Source organism: Dromiciops gliroides, chromosome 4 (assembly GCF_019393635.1).
Source record: "Dromiciops gliroides isolate mDroGli1 chromosome 4, mDroGli1.pri, whole genome shotgun sequence".
In the NCBI taxonomy this organism is placed as follows: Eukaryota; Metazoa; Chordata; class Mammalia; order Microbiotheria; family Microbiotheriidae; genus Dromiciops; species Dromiciops gliroides.
In genome coordinates this window covers 146306543-146325677 of record NC_057864.1, presented here as the reverse complement: position 1 = coordinate 146325677, position 19135 = coordinate 146306543, and positions in this window count along the sequence as shown.

Below are 19135 nucleotides of genomic sequence, written 5' to 3'. Positions count from 1 at the left end.
TCTGGTATGTGTCATCCAATCTGCTCTAAGAGATAGCTCTTCAAATTTTCTCAGAGAGAGTGTGATGTAGTGTAGGTGTCAAATTCAAACAGAAACAGTGGCCATTAAACCATGCATAAGGATTCCTGTGGATTCCTTAGAAAACCACACGTGTTTATACACACATATACCGAAATTATAAATATACAAATATATACAATACATATTATAAGTTAGAAGTGTATGACTATACATATATACACATATTTTGTATTAACACAACACATTAAAATTAAATCAGAACTACATTTTAATCTGGTTAGGGCTTCACTTGAAAGTGTTATGGGTTGTATGTGGGCAGGACGCATAGCTGGTATTTCTGCTGTAATTGATTAAGTTCTAGACTTAATATAAGGAAGACCTGGGTTAGAATTCTACCTCTACCTTAAATATTTTCTACCTAGGTGACCACATAACCTCTCTAACCAAATGTCACTTACCGCATCTATAAGCTTCAGAGATGTAGAATGTATGTAAAACATTTTGCAAACCTTAAAGTGCTATGTAAATTGTTATGTTAGTAGAGCCCCTGGATTGTATTCCTCATTGAGCTATGGGATTGCATTGTTGTTGTTGTTGTTTGTTCTTCATTTCTGAAGAGGAGAATGACATTGGGATGATGTCATGACTTGTAGGGAATTGGATTTAAATGAGGCAGGACTGTGCAAAGTCACCAGCCTCACTCTCTCCTCCAGCATTATTGGGATCCAGTGGCAATATCTATATATCTATCTACCTAGATCTAGATCTAGATCTTGGTGAGTTTTGAACTCAGGTCATCCCAACTTCACGGCCAGCAGTCTATACACTGTAAGACTTAGTTTCCCCATATGGGATGGCATTACTGGGGGTGAGACGAAAACAGGTTAATTTAATTCAGCTGGTCCATGTTGGCTCCTTTGGGTAATCTGGTTTGCTCTAAGTGAAATTGATGTAGGTGAACTTGTGGTTTAGAAGCTTTCCTAATGTGGGTGTGCTTCTTTTGTGTTTTCTCCCTTACTATGCTGAGTATCAAGGAGGCATACAAATATCAAAGAAACGAGAAGATAAACCCCAGGACACCCCCAACTCCCATGGTCACTATGTTACAAGTCTTACAGTGTTACCAATCTTACTTAGCCCTTGTTCTCAAATTTTCTCACACTGCCTTTTGTGTACCAATTTGAAAGATACATGGGCATTGCTGCAGTGGGACCCATGCTTAAGGATTCTCTCAGTTTATAGCTTAGGTGTGGGCAAAAGACAGTGGGGTTCATCGCTAGTGCTCAGGTCCTGGATGAGTTGCTCGAACTTGTGCGCTCATTGCATTTCACTAACAATTGTTATCCACCATAGCTTTAACTTAATCTCAGCTTTATCCCCAAGCCTTCTTTCTAACTCACCCCAATCCTTATTTTGAAGTCAGACTCTTTCCAGAGCAATTCTGAGATGATTTTGGCCCAGTTTGGTGTCCAAAGTCAATGTCCTTTCTGGTAACTTGTTTTCAAACTATATACCTTACTTATCCATGGTTATCCCTCACCTATTATAATGAACCTCTCCTTGGTCTCCCTGCCTCATCTCTCCCTTCTGTCATACGTTCTCCACACAGCTTCCAAGTTAATATTCCTAAAGCACAGGGCTAACTGTATCACTCCCTCACCCGAGAAGATCCAGTGACTCCTGGTTGCCTCTAGAAGAGAAAAGAAACTCCTATTCGACATATGAAACTTTTTGCATTCTGTCTCCAGCCTCCATTTCCAACTTTGTTATACATTCTCCATTTCTACACTCTCCTTATTATGATCTGCATTCTAGCCATAAAGACCTATTCTCTAATACTTTTACAGGGTATTCCATATTCCCTTCCTCACTATCCCCTCTTACTATCCCTAGGTTCTTCAAGATTGAGCTCCAGTGCCTTGTCCTACAGGAGACCTATCTTCATCCCTCCTGTTGCTAGTGCCATTATCCACTTTGCATCTGCAACTTCGTTGAAATTCCACAGAACAATATGCCCCTCTTGGGCACCTTCTGGATGGTCGATCCTCTTTTCTCCCTTCTCTAACCACACCCCTGCTGCACACAAAGTTTTCAGCTTCCTTTTGTAGGTTGTCTTCCTCCATTGCACTCCTTGAGGGCAAATACCATCTTTCTTTTTTCTTATTTATATCTTTATATCCCCAGTGCTTAGCACGGTACCTGCCACATAGTAGGTGCATTAATAAAATGCTTGTTGAATTGAATTGACTATTGACCTATTCTCTTAGAAATTATTTTGTATTTACTTCTCTATGTTCTTATTGACTCCCCACCCTCAGATCCATATCTCCCAAAAGAATGTAACATGGCTGAGAGCCATGTCTATTTCTGGAGCATAGCTCAGTACTTGACACAAAGGAGGGTCTTCATATTTTTATCTTGAGTAAATGAGAAAATGAATGAACTACTAGGAAAGGTCTTAGTTATCCTGACATAGTCAGTCAGTGGATTATGTGAACCCTAAGAATGACTGTATCTTTTCTTCCAGATGGCCAAAAAAGAAAAGGATGTGGCAGACATGAAGGGTATTTCAGGTTGAAATGCAGCTCCCTGTGACAAGCTCTCTCTCAATCCAAAAGACTTACTCAATACTTGACAGTCTCTCTGTCTTAATCAGAGTTGTTTTGTTTTTTGAGAACTCACTTGTGCCTCCCCCATTTCTTCCTACCAGTACTTCTCCCCATATCCAAAGACTTCTCTTAGCAACAGTTCTCACTCATCTTAAAGACACATTGATTTTTGTTCCAGGAATTATATCCCTTTTCAAAAGCATAAATAAATAACGACAATTTAAAAATTGTTTAACAAGGTTGGGGTCAGATTAAATATATAGAGTGTTTTCACTGGAAAAAAATAATCATCTTTCTATTCCTGTATTTCTCCTTTTTAAAAAAAGCCAAGAAAAATATTTTTCTTGCAAAATCTTTCCTTCCTTCCTTTTTTTCTTCTGCCTTTCCTTTTTCTCTTCCTTTTTTCTTTTCCTCTTTCTCCATCCTTTCCTTCCTTGCTTTTTTCCTCCCTTTTTCCATTCCTCTTTCTTCCTTCCTTTCCCCATCCTCCCCACCTCCCCACTCCTTCCTCTCTTTCCTTTGTTCTTCTCTCCTTTTCTCTCTTTCTCTCTCTCTCTTTCTTTCTTCCTTCCTTCCTTCCTTCCTTTCTTTCTTCCTTCCTTCCTTTCTTTGTTTCTTTGTTTGTTTGTTTGCTTCTTCCTTCCTTTCTTTGTTTCTTTGTTTGTTTGTTTGCTTCTTTCTTTCTTTCTTTCTTTCTTTCTTTCTTTCTTTCTTTCTTTCTTTCTTTCTTTCTTTCTTTCTTTCTTTCTTTCTTTCTTTCTTTCTTTCTTTCTTTCTTTCTTTCTTTCTTTCTTTCTTTCTTTCTTTCTTTCTTCCTTACTTCCTTCCAAAAGGTTTTTAATCTAGACCTGTTACTTTATATGTAGAAAGATAAACATAAAGATATCCTATAAGTTTACTTATATAGTGAGAGGCAACATGCCCATAGCAGATAAAGTGCTGACCTTGGAGTCATGAAGAACTGAATTCAAGTCTTACCTCATATACATTGGTTGTATGATGCTGGCTGAGTAAGTCATTTAAGCTATGGGAGTTCATTCCTATTCTCCCTGCCTCCCCACCCTAACCCTCCTCCCCTAATAAACAAGTTATTCTGAGTTTAAAAAAAAACAACAACAGAATATGACTAATGTATGAGAGGATACTGGCTAGTTAGTTGATTGGTTTAACTGAAGTGCCTAGGAATTGTCCACAGATGATTTTCATCTTTGATCAATTCTGTAATTCAATCAAAGAGACATTCTCACCTATTAAAGGTATCACTTCAAGAATGACTTGCTAGTTAGATTAATTAGAGCTGAAGGTGTGGGATACCACTCTTAGTCTTACATTTAAGGATTCATAGGACATCTGGCTCCAATATACCTTTCTGGAATTATTTCATCTTCCTTCAGAAACCCTATGTTCCAACCAAATGAGGCTATAAACTACCCTCCAACTCAAAATCCTATTTCCCTTTCCCCAGTATCCATACAAGTTCACCATTACTCCTAGAATATATTCTCTTTACACTTTTACCTCTCATAACCTTCCATTTCAGTTAATCTACTACTATTCCTCCATCTTAGAATAAATAATTGAAAGTTAACAATATAGACCTATGTTTTCCCTGAGAATCATTATGCTTTTTTTAAACAAGTAATTCAGTGTATAAGAGTTGGTAGTATTTTGGGGTAGAAGAAGCACTGGATTTGAAGTAAAATTTACTGAGTTCAAGTTCAGATAACCTATGTGTTCTTGGGCAATATATTTATCCTCTCCAATCTATAGTTTGTTCATCTGAAAACCAAGATTAATAATATTTGTACTAAATATTTAACAGGATTTCAGTTTTTGTTTATTTATTGAGATCCTTTATTTCATCCCAGGTATTGGCATGGTCTCACAACCAGTATATGCTATGAACATTGCTTGACCTCAGGTCTTTCTGACTCTAAAATTCTCTATTTGTTGTACCCTTTCTACCTGTCTTTCCAAAGTGTTCTTATAAGGGAGAATTAAATGAGATTGAATGCTAAAGTGCTTCATTATTGTTAAGTGCTATAAAATATAAATTATTTTCAATAATATATGTTTTATGTTTCTACCTATCATTGACAGAGCACCCCTCATTTTCCTATCATAATATACAGTAGACTTTAGTCTCATGTTGAACTTAATTCTTATGTTTCATATGTGATCCAACAAGTGCTTATTAATTGTCTTCTATTTTTGAGGAATTATGCTAGGTTCTGGAAATACAATGATGAAAAATGATAAAGATTCTGCCCATGAGGAGAATATAGTCTAGTAGTGAGTGGCCAATGAAACCCATATACCAATGATTGTAATTTAAGAGTATAATCATGTTGAGGTCCCTTTTTTGACTTCTTTTATGCACTCAATCATTTTGTAACTTAAATTACAATCATTGGTATATGGGTTTCATTGGCCACTCACTACTAGACTATATTCTCCTCATGGGCAGAATCTTTAAATTACAAAATGATTGAGTGCATAAAAGAAGTCAAACAAAGGGACCTCAACATGATTATACTCAAGCTATGGGAATATTGGCAAAGACTTCCTGGAAGAAATGGTAAATGAGCTTGATATTGAAGAAAGGGAAGGATACTTACTGGTAGTCAGATTAATGGAAAGGGGAGTCCATCCCTGGCATGAAATATAATTAACACAAAGACACAGGAGGTAAGACAGAGCAGGATGAGATAGGAAAAGAAGAAATAGTCCAATTTGTCGTAAATATAGGATACATTAAAGTGAAAAAGGTGAATTAGAGCTACAAAGGAAGGTTGACATTATAATGTAGAAGACCTATAAGGGCAAGTTAAAAGGACTGTGATTTATTTGCTAGGCAATAGGGAGCCACTGAAGATTTGACACATAGATCTATTCTTAAATTGTGAATGGAAGAATTTTCTGAGAATCCTGTAAGCTGAATGGAGCAAGTACCATTATGAAATCTATTATCAGCCCAACACTTCAACACAGAGATATTTTAGGAAGGAATACATTAACAGTTCTTTGTCTGAGTAAGTAGTCATTGACTGGGCAACCGACACACAGAACTGCACTCAAACTAAGGAAATAAGATATTCAAGAATATTTTACTAAATTTCCCTTTCTGGTGGGAGTTTGATTTACATTCACTTATAAGAAGCATATTTGTATATACTAAGGAAGATATATCATCCAAAGGGAATTTTCTCAAAGAGAACACCTTATTTGCTTTTTATCACTCAAAATATTTTATTTCTTCCTTCCCAACTTCTTTCTTATATTTCAGCACCACTTTATTTACAATCACCATTAGAAAAAAATAATAGCATTTGGGTATGAGAGTAGAGAAAGGAATGGAAAAAGTCTATACAAAATGTGAGGGGAAATTTTTAAAAATATATTTTTATTAATATATTTCTCATATCACCCGCATTTAAACTAGTCAGTGAGCAAAGAATTATTAAGGGCTTATTTAGTGTCAAACACTGTATTAAGTGCTGGGATACAAATGAAGGCAAAAATATAGTCCCTGCTCTCAGGGAGCTCACCTTTTAATTAAACCATGTGTTTCTTTTTATTTTATTTTCCCCCAATTATATGTAAAAATAATTTTTCTCTCCCCTTTTTAGTAAATAGTATTTTTTCACTAACATGTAAAGATAGTTTTCAACATTCATTTTTATAAGATTTTGAGTTCCAAGTTTTTCTCCCTTCCATCTCTCCTCCTCAAGACAGTAAGCAATCTGATATAGGTTATGCATGTGCAATCATGTTAAACATATTTTCATATTATTCACATTGTGAAAAAAAAGCAAAAGGGAAAACCATTAAAAAAAGGGTAAAAATAGTATGCTTCAATCTACATTCAGAGTTCATAGATATTTCTCTGGATATGGATAGTATTTTCTTTATAAGTCTTTTGGAATTGTCTTGGATCATTGTATTTATGAGAAGCACTAAGTCAATCACATTTGAACATCACACAATGTTGCTGTTACTGTGTACAATGTAAGGAGCTCTTATATTGTAAGGTAGGTGAAAATATGCAAATGACTGTACATATAAGGGACATGAACAATAAATAGAAGGTAATTTCTGAAGAAGGGTACTAGTGATTAGGGAGGAGGGTGGAAGAGACTGGGATGGGAGAGCTCCCTTGGAGAAAGATGGCTTCCACCTGACTGTTGAAGGAGTACAGGGAAACCAGGTGACAGAGGTAAGGAGAGAGAACATTTCAAGCTCAAGGGCTGGTCAATAAAAAGGAAAAAATCCTAGAGATAATAGGGAGTCCTGAAAATAACTAAATTGGGGGAGAGGTATTATGATCAGACCTCTGCTTTAATAAAAATCACTTTGATAGCAGAGTGGAGGATGGATTGAAGTAAAGTGAGACTTGGGGCAGGGAGACCAACCAGCAGGCTATTACAATAGTCTAGGCAGAAGACAGTATTGTAAGCCTACACCAAGGTGGTTGCAGTGTCTTCCCCTTCCCTCTCAGAGATTAAAAAGGGAGAGAAAAACCTAATGTAACAAAACTAAGCCACACATCAAATATATTTAATAATCTATAAAGGGTTATATACCCTTGGTCCCTCATCTCTGGAAAGGGAAGGAGATGCCTTCTTGAATGTCTTCTTTGACCCTAGATGTGGTCACTATAATATCACAATATTTAGTTTCAATTGTTTTGTTTTTGTTGTTCTTACTACTTATATTATGGTAGTGATTGTGTATGTTCTTTCTGTTAATGACTCTGCAAGGGATCATGTCTTCCTATGCTTCTCTATATTCATTTTCTATATATCACTATATTTTATTATGTTGATGTAAATTGTTTAGCAATTCCCAATGAATGGGCATCCACTTTATTACAAAAATGGTTCCTATAAGTATTTGGGTGTATGTGGAGTCTTTCTTTTTATCAGTGACCTTGAGGTATATGCTTAGCAGTGGGTACACAGTGCCTGGCACATAATAGATGCTTAGTACATGCTTCATGATTGTTGATTGGTCTTTGGGCCAAAGGACATGGAGATTTTGTCTCTTTTCAATAATTCAAATTATTGTATTTTTGGTTGGATCAGTGTGGATGTTACTTTAATACTAATTTCCTTCAGCAAAATCAAGTTCTGTTATGATTTCCTTGCTTCTGATTGTACCATGGTACTTTCCATGATCACAGAAATGAGCACAATTTATTTCTATAGTGATTAATGACAACAGAATTACAGTGCGCACTGAAATAGCCCTCTTACTACAAAGGAAATCAAAATATTGTCAATTATTGACTCTCAGGAAATCTCAAGAGCAGGCAGTTTGAATAGAATCCCATCAGATCATCAAAAACAAATTTTTAATTTGCCCAATGCTTTACATTTGATTACTGAAAGAACCCACAAATTTCATTGTGGAACAAATATCAATGATCTTTGCAGAACATGGAAAAGTGAAGAGGACTACAGAAAGTCAAGTATTGGTTTTGTCTTTAAAAAAAGGAAGAAAATAGAGTCTATGAACTCAGTGTTTTAGTTTGATGCCAGGTATTCTGCTAAGCACTGAAGATACAAGTACCAAAAACTTAGAGGTCCTGTGACGAATGAGTTTGTATTCTAAAAGGGGAAGACAACAGGAATAGGGATGGTGGCTAGGAAATGATTATAGTCAAGAATGTCAAAGGGATTTGGGGGGCAGCTAAGTAGTGCAGTGGATAGAGCACTGGCCCTGAAGTTGGAAAGACCTGAGTTCAAATGTGACCTCAGACACTAACTGCACAACTCTGGGCAAGTCACTTAACCCCAAATGCCTTAAACATCCAGAGCCATCTCCAGTCATCCTGATATATATCTTGTCACAGGACCCCAACCATGTTGGAGAAGAAAGTGAGGCTGGTGACTTTGCACAGTCCTACCTCACTTAAATCCAATTCAGTGAAAGTCATTATATCATCCCGATGTTCTCATTCTCAAAGAGAATGAAGGATAAATAACAAAGAGATGGTGAGTGACCTCACAGGGCAATTAATTAACATGTATTTTCAGGATTGGTAGTATGGAGTTAAAGACAATTATTAGACACAGAAATGGAAATCAGGGCAGAGGAAAAGATACATGGGATAGTATAGCATAGCCTGGAATCAGGAGAGAATAGCAGTATTGTGGGTCTGGGCCAGCCTATAGATGGTGAAATCTTCCAACCAGAATCCCGGGGCTTACAAGTGTAAAATAGGAGTGGCCTAATTAGACAATAGTTCATTTATTGAAGACACAGGCATTTTAATGGTCTACAAGCTCAATATGAGTCAAAAGTCTATTGTAATAGTCAAACAAATGAGTGGAATTTTATGCTTCATTAAGAAATAGTGGGGCAGCTAGATGGCACAGTGGATAGAGCACTGGCCTTGGAGTCAGGAGTACCTGAGTTCAAATCCGGCCTCAGACACTTAACACTTGCTAGCTGTGTGACCCTGGGCAAGTCACTTAACCCCAATTGCCTCACTAAAAAAAACAAAAAACAAACAAACAAAAAAAAAGAAATAGTGTCCGGCTCTGGGGATGTAATAGTCTTACCGTACATTACTCTATCCTGATTATATCTGGAGTATTGTCTTTAGTTCTGGATTCCACATTTTATGAAGGACATTGATAAGTTCAAGAATGTTGTCAAGAAGGCCCTTCAGGTCTTACTATATGAGCATTGGTTTAAAAAAACAAAGAATGTTAGCCTGGAGAAAAAGAACATTTGGTGGCAAAAGACAGAATACTGATCTTCAAGAAGACTTGTCGGGGCAGCTAGATGGCGCAGTGGATAGAGCACCGGCCCTGGAGTCAGGAGTACCTGAGTTCAAATCCGGCCTCAGACACTTAACACTTACTAGCTGTGTGACCCTGGGCAAGTCACTTAACCCCAACTGCCTCACTAAAAAACAAAAACAAAAACAAAAAACAAGAAGACTTGTCACAGGAAATAATACTTGTGCTATTTAATCTCCACAGGGTAGAGCTAGGAGCGATGGAGTTAGTCCTCCACTCAATAAATTCCAGAGGCTCAGGATCATAGATAAAGGCCTCTGGTTAGCTTTTAAAGACATTCACAATCCAGTTTCTTTCTATCCTTCCAGTCATATTTTACCCTTCTTGATATACTCCATGATCCTGCTATATGGGCCCTCTTGGTATTCCTTGAACACAACACTCTGTCTCCTGATTTTGTGCCTTTTTCCCTTGCCGTCCACCATGCCTGCAGTGTTCTCCCTCCTTGTCCCCACTTCCTGACTTCCTGACTTCCTTCAGGCCTCCGCTCAACCCCTGTATCTTCTACAAAAGGCCTTTCCCAGACCTCTTCCATATATGCAAGTGCCTTCTATCTGAGACTATCTCCCATTTGCATTGCATATCTCTATGTACACAGATATTGTCATGCTATTTGCCACATTTCGAATGTGATTTTTTTCTAAGGGTAGGGGTCATGTATTTGCCTAGCGTAAGTTCTGACACATAGTAAGCTGTAAACTTATATCACTGAACTGATGTCAAAACAAGATGTTCAAAGGATAATTTTCCTTTTATTATCTAGTCTCTCAAAATAATTACTAATGAATACATATCTATATACAGAAACGTAGGAATGAAAGGCACCTTAAAAGTACATCTTAAGTAGTTATCCAGCTGCTTTCCAAAGATTAATTCCCAACTACTTTCATTCCAGGATACCTGGATCACTTCTAAATCTAGGTGTGCTAGTGAAGTAGAAGGCAGTTTTTTCAAAACAATATATTTCAACTCTTTCCCCTCTTTGCAGAGACTGGGGACTACGAGTGTGTTTTATTGTGTACATTGTCAGACTTGGTAGATGTGATTCTTTTGTACCTTTCTTGGTCAGGAGGATGATGAGAAGTGTAGTTTTTCTTAGCTTGAAGAAGGGAAAGAAGACTCTTTGTAAGGTAACCAATACTGGACAAGGGAAGCCTGTAAAGAAAGGGCCAGGGTAGTGGGGACAAAGATCAGTTTCAATGGCAAGCTAATTCCAAGGGAACAATGTGGAGCCTTGTTTGGCTTACTTGTCCATTTGAGAAGTCGGCCTGGAAAGATTTGGCTGCATAGAGTCTGAGTGTATCCCCACTCCCATTCTTCCTCTTTTTTTCACTGCTTTCTGAATAAATTATATTGCTTACTTTTCAATTTTGTTGATTTATCACTTAGGGTTTCTGTGAGGATGAAATAAGATAATATTTGTAAACAGCACTTTGCATATTGCTTGGCACATAATGTTATATAAATGCTTATTTCCTTTATTTCTTTCTCTTTCTTTATAATGGGTTTTATCTCCAGAAAAAAAGATAAATTGGTTTTTATTACATTTTTTGTTTGTTTGTTTGTTTTTTGCAGGGCAATGAGGGTTAAGTGACTTGTCCAGGGTCACACAGCTAGTAAGTGTCAAGTGTCCCAAGGCCAAATTTTAACTCAGGTCCTCCTGAATCCAGGGCAGGTGCTCTATCCACTGCACCAGCTAACTGGCCCCTTTATTACATCTTGAATGTTTGCTATAAGTAAATGGAGCACATTGTGCTGGGAAGGGACAAAAGGGAACTTCTGGACTAGTAGCCCTACACAACTTCAAGCTTACATTCAATTCAATTCAATAAACATTTATTAAGTACTTACAATGTACCAGGCACTCTGCTAAATGCTGGGGATACAAATAAGAAAAAGAAAGACATTCCCTGCCCTCAAGGAGCTTATAGTCTAGATGGGGAAGACAACACACAAATAGAAACTGGAAAGCAGGGATGGGGGTGGGGCACCAGGGGTGCAGAGAGGCATCTTATTCTGTAGAGTTTCAACCACGCAGAGCAAAAGATGCAAAGTAGAAGAGGCTGAAATTCCAAATTTGCCCTCCATAAAGAAAGGCATTGAGAAGAGATTGGTACTTTTCTGGCCCTCCAATCAGAGAGTAAAGTTTTCTGAGGAACTTGGTATCCAGGCTTGAGTTAGCAGCATGTTGTTGTTTAGTCATGTTTGATTCTTTGTGATACCTTTTGGCGTTTTCTTGGCAAAGATGCTGGAGTGGTTTTTCATTTCCTTTTACAGCTCATTTCATAGATGAGGAAACTGAGGCAAACAGGGTTAAGTGACTTGCCCAGGGTCATACAACTAGTAAGTGTTCAAGGCCAGATTTGAATTTAGTAAGATGAATTTTCCCAACTCCATGATCTGCACTCTAGCACTTAGCTGCCCCTTGAGTTAGCAGCATGGTTGTAAGGTATCAGTGATGAGCTTTTCCTAGGAGGAGCATCTTATTCCAAAGAATTGAAACTATAACAGAGTAGTGGGTGTGAAGTGGTGTGAAGCAATCTCTCTTTGGAGACAAAAAAGAGGGGCTTCAATTAGTTTTTCTGAGTTGCCTTTTTCTCTTTTTAATCTTGTGTATGAGGAATATTTCACTGAGTAGGGAAGGAAGGAGGTTGTATTTGCAAATGAGAATGATATAAAAACCAAACATTAATAAAATGAGATTAAAAAAAGAAAATGTTTGCAATGATGAAAAGAGATGAAGGAATAGAGGCTTCACCAGGTATGTTTACCTACAATGACAGAGTAAAGAGCTCATGGATAATATTGTCTCCATTCCACAGCAAAAGCAAACCCCAAATGCAATTTGTCTTATGGAGAGTCAAGGTAGGAGAATGTGGGAATTGGAAACAATACAGAATATGGGCAGGAAGGGACCTTTTGGCAGAAATCACAAATGAAGAGCAGGACTTGAGCAGTCGTACTCAATAAATTACTGAGAGATGTCTCTATTTAGAAAAGACTAAGCTAATCTACTCTCTAATCTTTCAGAAGGACTAAGCTTCAGAATATCAGAAAGCTATCTCTTTTACCATTTTTTTTCTTCCTGATAGGACATATCATTTCATCAGTGGGGGCAGCTAGGTGGCGCAGTGGATAAAGCACTGGCCCTGGATTCAGGAGGACCTGAGATCAAATCCGGCCTCAGACACTTGATACTTACTAGCTGTGTGACCCTGGGCAAGTCACTTAACCCCCATTGCCCCACAAAAAAAAAAAATCATTTCATCAGTGTAGGGGGAACTCCTGGTGATGAATTCCCTTTACCAGTGTGGATCAGCAACTTTTCTGTACTTTATAGCCTTAACAGAACTTCCTAGAGCATCAAAAGGTTCAGTGACTTGCCCAGTGCTATACGGTCAATATGTGCAAGAGCCAAGACTACAGTCTTCTGACATAGAAAGTACCTTTCTGTCCACTATGAATGCTACCTTCTAGAGATTGAAAAAAGAAGGCATGATAATAGGAGACAAAATCAAGTAGCTAATTAGCACTAGTAGCTTTAAATATTCTCCCTAAATTCAGGGGTTGAAGGAAAATGGGCACATTGGCTAATTTTCTTGTGGAACTATGATTACATAATAAATATTTTTTATTCTTTCCTTGCATCATTCATTTATTCATGACGAAAAGGTATTGTAATCTTGAAATATGACAATGATGAATCTAGGAGAATTGAATTTGGGGTCTTCCCCTATTTGTATCTTGTGAATTCTATCCGTTTGCAATTTGCCCCTTATTTTCAATATTTCAGTTTTCCCAGATGATTTCCTTAAATATAGAAGTTATTTTCTTTCTTCATAATTTTTTTTTTTTGGTGAGGCAATTGGGGTTAAGTGACTTGCCCAGGGTCACACAGCTAGTAAGTGTTAAGTGTCTGAGGCCAGATTTGAACTCAGGTCCTCCTGAATCCAGGGCTGGTGCTCTATTCACTGTGCCACCTAGCTGACCCTTTTCTTCATAATTTTTAAGGAAATATTACAATTAATAGATTTCTTTTTTTTGTCCAAAGTTTTTGTCCAAACTTTCAATTAACTGATTTTCAGTATTTGTTTTTCCTCTTCCACATATACTTCAGCCATTCAATCCTAGGAAAATAATTGTACTTTTAATTGATTCCATGCTGTGCTTATATTTTCCACAGGTTTCTTTTTTTCTTTTTTCCTTTTTTTTTGTTTCTTGCTCATGTTGTAGCCTATTTTTAAATTTATAAAGTTGAAGTTTGCTCCCAGGGCACAGGGTTCACTGTAGCACTCTTCTTACTGCTCTCACCTGCTCCATTCTCAGCTGTGTCGAGTTGCAGCAGTGTCAAGCTGCCCACTGAGCCGACTTGTGCTGAGTCGAGCTGCCCACTGAGTCAAACTTTGCTGAGCTGAGCTACCAGTTGAGTTAAGGAGTGCTGAGTCACCCTCCCCTTTCACCCAGGTAAACCAGACCTTTCCTGAAGTCTTCTAGATGATCACAAGTAGCAGGATTGCGTCTTTCTTTTTGTAGGTTCTGTAGTTCCAGAATATGTTTAGAGGCTTGATTTAATGTTTTTGAGGGAAATGCGGGAAAGATCAGGCAAATTCCTAGCTTCTCTCTGCCATCTTCCACAGGTTTCTAAACTGCTAAGTTTGATGACGATTTTGTTCTAAGACTCTTCAGTCACACTCAGTTGCTTTCTTCATTTCTTTGCATGACTCTTTTTGTTTGTTTCTAGTAATTTTTTTTCTAATTCTCTTCTGAGACTTTGAGTTTCAGAGAAGGTGATCATTTGTATTAGTATAGGAAAATCCTTTACTTGGGAATTTCCTATACCAAAGAAATGACAGATCTAGTTTCTATCCCCATACTCTTCTGTGCCAATTGTATTTCTTCATGTAACTCCTTCATTGTGTATATTGTCTATTTTGTTGTATCTTGAGAAATTTTTACTTTTGATTCTGTTACTGTTTATGTTTTGGTACATTTTCTTCTATTTACCTGCATTTAAAAAAATAAAAAAAAACATTTTTATTTATACTTTTGAGTTCCAAATTTTATCCCTCCTTTTCTCCCTCCCCTGCTCCCTCCCTGAGGCAGTAAGCAACCAGATATGGGTTATACATGTGCAATTATGTAAAACATTACCATATTAGTCATTTTGTACAAGAAAACTTGAATAAGAAAAAAAACTGAAAGTGAAAAATAGCATGCTTCAGTTTGTGTTCAATCAAAATCACTTTTTTTCTTTGGAGATGGATATTATATTTTCTTAATAGTCCATTGGGCTTGTCTTAAACCATTGTATTGTTGAGAATAGTTGTAATTCCCAGTTCTTCATCAAACAATATTGCTGTTTCTGTGCGCAGTGTTCTCTTGGTTCTGCTCACTTCATTATATATCAGTTCATAAAAATCTTTCCAGGCCTTTCTGAACTCATCTTGCTTGTCATTTCTTATAGCACAATAATATTCCATCACCATCATATACCACAGCTTGTTTAGCCATTCCCCAATTGATGGGCATCCTTTGATTTCCAATTCTTAACCAACACAAAAAGAGCTACTATAGATATTTTTTGTACAAAGAGGTCTTTTTTTATCTTTTGGGTGATGTCTTTGGGATATAAACCTGGCATTGGCATTAATGGATCAAAGAGTACGTACAGTTCTATAGGCATTTGGGCATAGTTTCTATTTGTTCTCCAGAATAGTTGGATCTTTTCCCAACTCCACCAACAGTGGATTATCATCCCAACTTTCCCATATCCCTTCCAACATCTAATATTTTACTTTTTTGTATATTTGTGATTCTGCTAGGTGTGAGGTGATACCTCAGAGTTGTTTTAATTTGCCAGATTTGAACTCAGGTATTCCTAAATCCTGGGCTGGTGCTTTATCCACTGTGCCACCTAGCTGTCCCTGTATTTTTTATTAATTCCCTTGATATACTTGAGCTTTTGTTTTTCCAGATGAGTTTTGTTATTATTTTTTCTAGACTTATAAAATAATTTTGATAGTTTGGTATAGCACTAAATAAATAAATTAACTGAGGTAGGATTGTCATTTTTATAATATTGGCTCGGCCTACCCATAAGCAATTAATATTTTTCCAATTGTTTAGATCTGGTTCTATTTGTATGAAAAGTGTTTTATAGTTCTGGTCATATAATTCCTGGGTTTGTCTTGGCAGGTAGACTCCCAAGTATTTTATATTGGCCACAGTTATTTTAAATTTCTCTTTCTTTCTGTTGTTGCTAGACTTTGTTAGTAATATATAGAAATGCTGATGATTTATGTAGGTTTATTTTGTATCTTGCAACTTTGCTAATGTTATTAATAATTTCAAGCAGTTTTTTAGTTGATTCTCTAGCATTTTCTAAGTATAACATCATATCATCTGCAAAGAGTGATAGTTTTGTTTCCTCATTACCTATTCTAATTCATTTAATTTCTTTTTCTTCTCTTGTTGCTACAGCTAACATTTCTAGTACAATATTAAATAATAAATGTGATAATTGGCATCCTTGTTTTACCCCTGATTGTACCGGGAAGCCTTCTAGCTTATTCCAATTGCTTCTTGATAGTTTTAGATAAATATTATTTATCATTTTAAGGTAAGCTCCTTTTATTCCTATTCTCTCTAATGTTTTTTTAATAGGAATGGGTGCTATATTTTGTCAAAGACCATTTCTGCATCTATTGAGATAATCATATGATTTCTGTTGGATTTGTTATTAATATGGTCAATTATGCTGATAGTTTTTCTAATATTGAACCAGCATTGCATTCTTTGTATAAATCCCACCTGGTCATAGTGTATGATCTTTGTGATGTATTGTTGTAATCTTTTTGTTAGTTTTTTATTTAAATTTTTGCATAAATATTCATTAGGGAGATTGGTTTGGGTATCAACACCACATTTGTCTCATAAAAGGAATTTGGTAGGACTCCATTTATTTTATCAAATAATTTATATAGTATTGGGATTAATTGTTCTTTAAATGTTTGATAGAATTCATTTGTGTATCCATCTGGTTCTAGGGATTTTTTCTTAGGAAGTTCATTGATAGCTTGTTCAATTTCTTTTTCTTGTACATACTTTTAAAATACATTTATTAATATTTTTTCCTTAGGTCTGAGGTTTTTTTTTTTGGTGTGGGGAAATGAGGGTTAAGTAACTTGCCCAGTGTCATACAGCTAGTAAATAACAAGTGTCTGAGGCTGAATTTGAAGTCAGGTCCTCCTGAATCCAGGGTCAGTGCTTTATCCACTGTGCCACGAACTGCCCCTAAACTTTTCTTTCATATACTAAGTGATTTAAAATTATTTTCTTTTGAGGATTTCTAATCATTTTTCTTCTTTTGGATGTTTCTTTTTTCTGTTTTTGATTGAGTTTTGGAGAATGTAGGCTCTCTTGTAACATATAGCTACACTAGTTCCCTAAAAGTTTCCCAATAAATATTTATTAAACATTGTTTAACCCCAACACCAAACTTTACTTGCTTCACTATTTTGCTCACATTTTTCCCTATTCTAGGCACAATCTTATGGTCTGTAACAAGGCACTTACATTTCCTGATTTAGCTCTTTTCTGGTATAAGAGGGTTAAAAATGTTTCTTAATGCAAACCGTTTTTAAAAGTACAAGGCATCTTATGCATGCTTTGTGTTCAGGCCTCCTGCCTTGACCCCTGACTGATTAGTATGTGGAGAATGGGATTGATCCTCTTGTATAACCTATATTTGTCTAAATCCTATTCTTCATTAGTTGGACTTTGAACACTATTGTAATTATCTAGGGTCAGGAAGACTTTAGTATTTTGTTTTCAGTTAATTTGACTCTAAAGTTTCCTTTGTAATGTCTGAAAGAAACTGGAACAGTGCCTAATGAACACTTTAAGTCTGGAAAAGCCAATAAAAGTTATGAAAGGTGCCAGATCACTTGTGACTTAGTTGATTACATGGGGGCCTTTAAAAAATTTTTTTAACAAAGTAGGCCTGGATCAATTGCAATTAGATACTTCTTCACTAAGTTGAGCTGCCTTCATAATTCTGAAACATAGTGTTACTTAATAAGTCACTCTTCAACAAGGCTGCTCTGGGGGACAGAGACAGAAGGCCCCTACTGATAAACATGAACCTGAATTCCCAGGGTCTTATTGACCAACTAGCAAGATTTAAAGGCTCATTTAGATTCAGCACAGCTATTTTTTGCTTCTTTCTTCAAAGTTCAATCCAATTTTACTTTAATTAGACATACTTATGGAAACCGAATCCTATCTCTCTTGATGGTGGCATAAAACTATCTCATCCCACAGGATATGACACAGAGGTCTTCTTAACTCCCACAAATAACAAGTCTGTTCTAGTCAAAAATGCATAAAACTACATTGATCTGCATCTGTATGTTCTTCAAAATAATAAGTGAGAACTGTGCTGCAGATTGCTTTGTTAATGCTGATTTGTGGCTTTTCTGCTTCATTTGCAATTCATCTTTGGATTCTTGCTTTACATAGAACCCAAGTCTTTGGCTTAAAATTAGTCAGTCAATAAGCATTCATGGAGCACTGCCCTACCTCTCCATGTAGGTGGACTTGATGGTCCCTTAAAAGTCAGTCCCTCTGAATCTTCCAACATTTAGGGAGATGTAAGATGTGACTCTTGATTAGGGAGACAGACAGACAGACAAACAGAGACAGAGAGACAGAGACTGAGACAGAGGAAGGAAGAAAGGAAAAAAAGAAGAAAGACTTCAGTGAATGACAATCAGAACCTACCTGAGCCATAGACATGTGGGTAGTAGTTGACATGCAACCCAGTACCTGAATCCCTAGAAACTGTATGAGTAAACTCCCTGGATGACAACATTCTCTTCCCAGTTGAGCTGAGATTTTATTTCGCTCCCAGATGACAGAATACCTAAGGCTTGAGTGTTCTATTACCTAAATTAATCCATATGGTTTTCCCAATTACTGTTTTAGTTACTTAGAACGATATGCCTGCTTGCTATCTATATCTGTCTTATTTCACAAATGTAAAGTTGGAGAATAAACAAAACCAGTTAAGATGAAACCAAAATTGATCCTCCAGGACTGGAATAGAACTCATTCTTTCCCTTCCCAGCCTACTGTCACAGCTATATCACCAGCCCAACTAAACTCCCAGTTTCACATTTGACAGAGGTTGGCATGAGGGAAAATTAGGTAAAACAACCAGGAAAGTTGGTCACTATTCTGAACTCCAAAAGAATAAAAATCTTTGAATTAAAATGTATGATGTTTAGTAGATAAATATAATCCTAGCTTAATATTTCTCTTGGAGATAGAAGAGTAAGAGAATTAATTAGAAAATGAAAACAAAATTCAAAAATCATCATCCTAGTCATTCTATCAATGTGTATTTATTAATCAACTAATATGTATTCAGGTATTGTCTTAATTTCTGTGGTTACGAAGAAAGAAAGAAAAAAAGAAGACCCTTTTCTCAGGGAGTTCAGTCTAATGGGGAAGGGAAGGTCACTTTGCTTTGGACACTCTCTGTCTCACGAATATCCTTCCTAAAATATGACATCTAAAACTAAACAGGTATTGTTACCGATATGTTCTGTTCAGTATATCTTTCAATGCATCATAGGATAGCATGGAGAAGCCCAATATATTTTCTGCATCACCTTCAAATGCAATGCCTCTTTA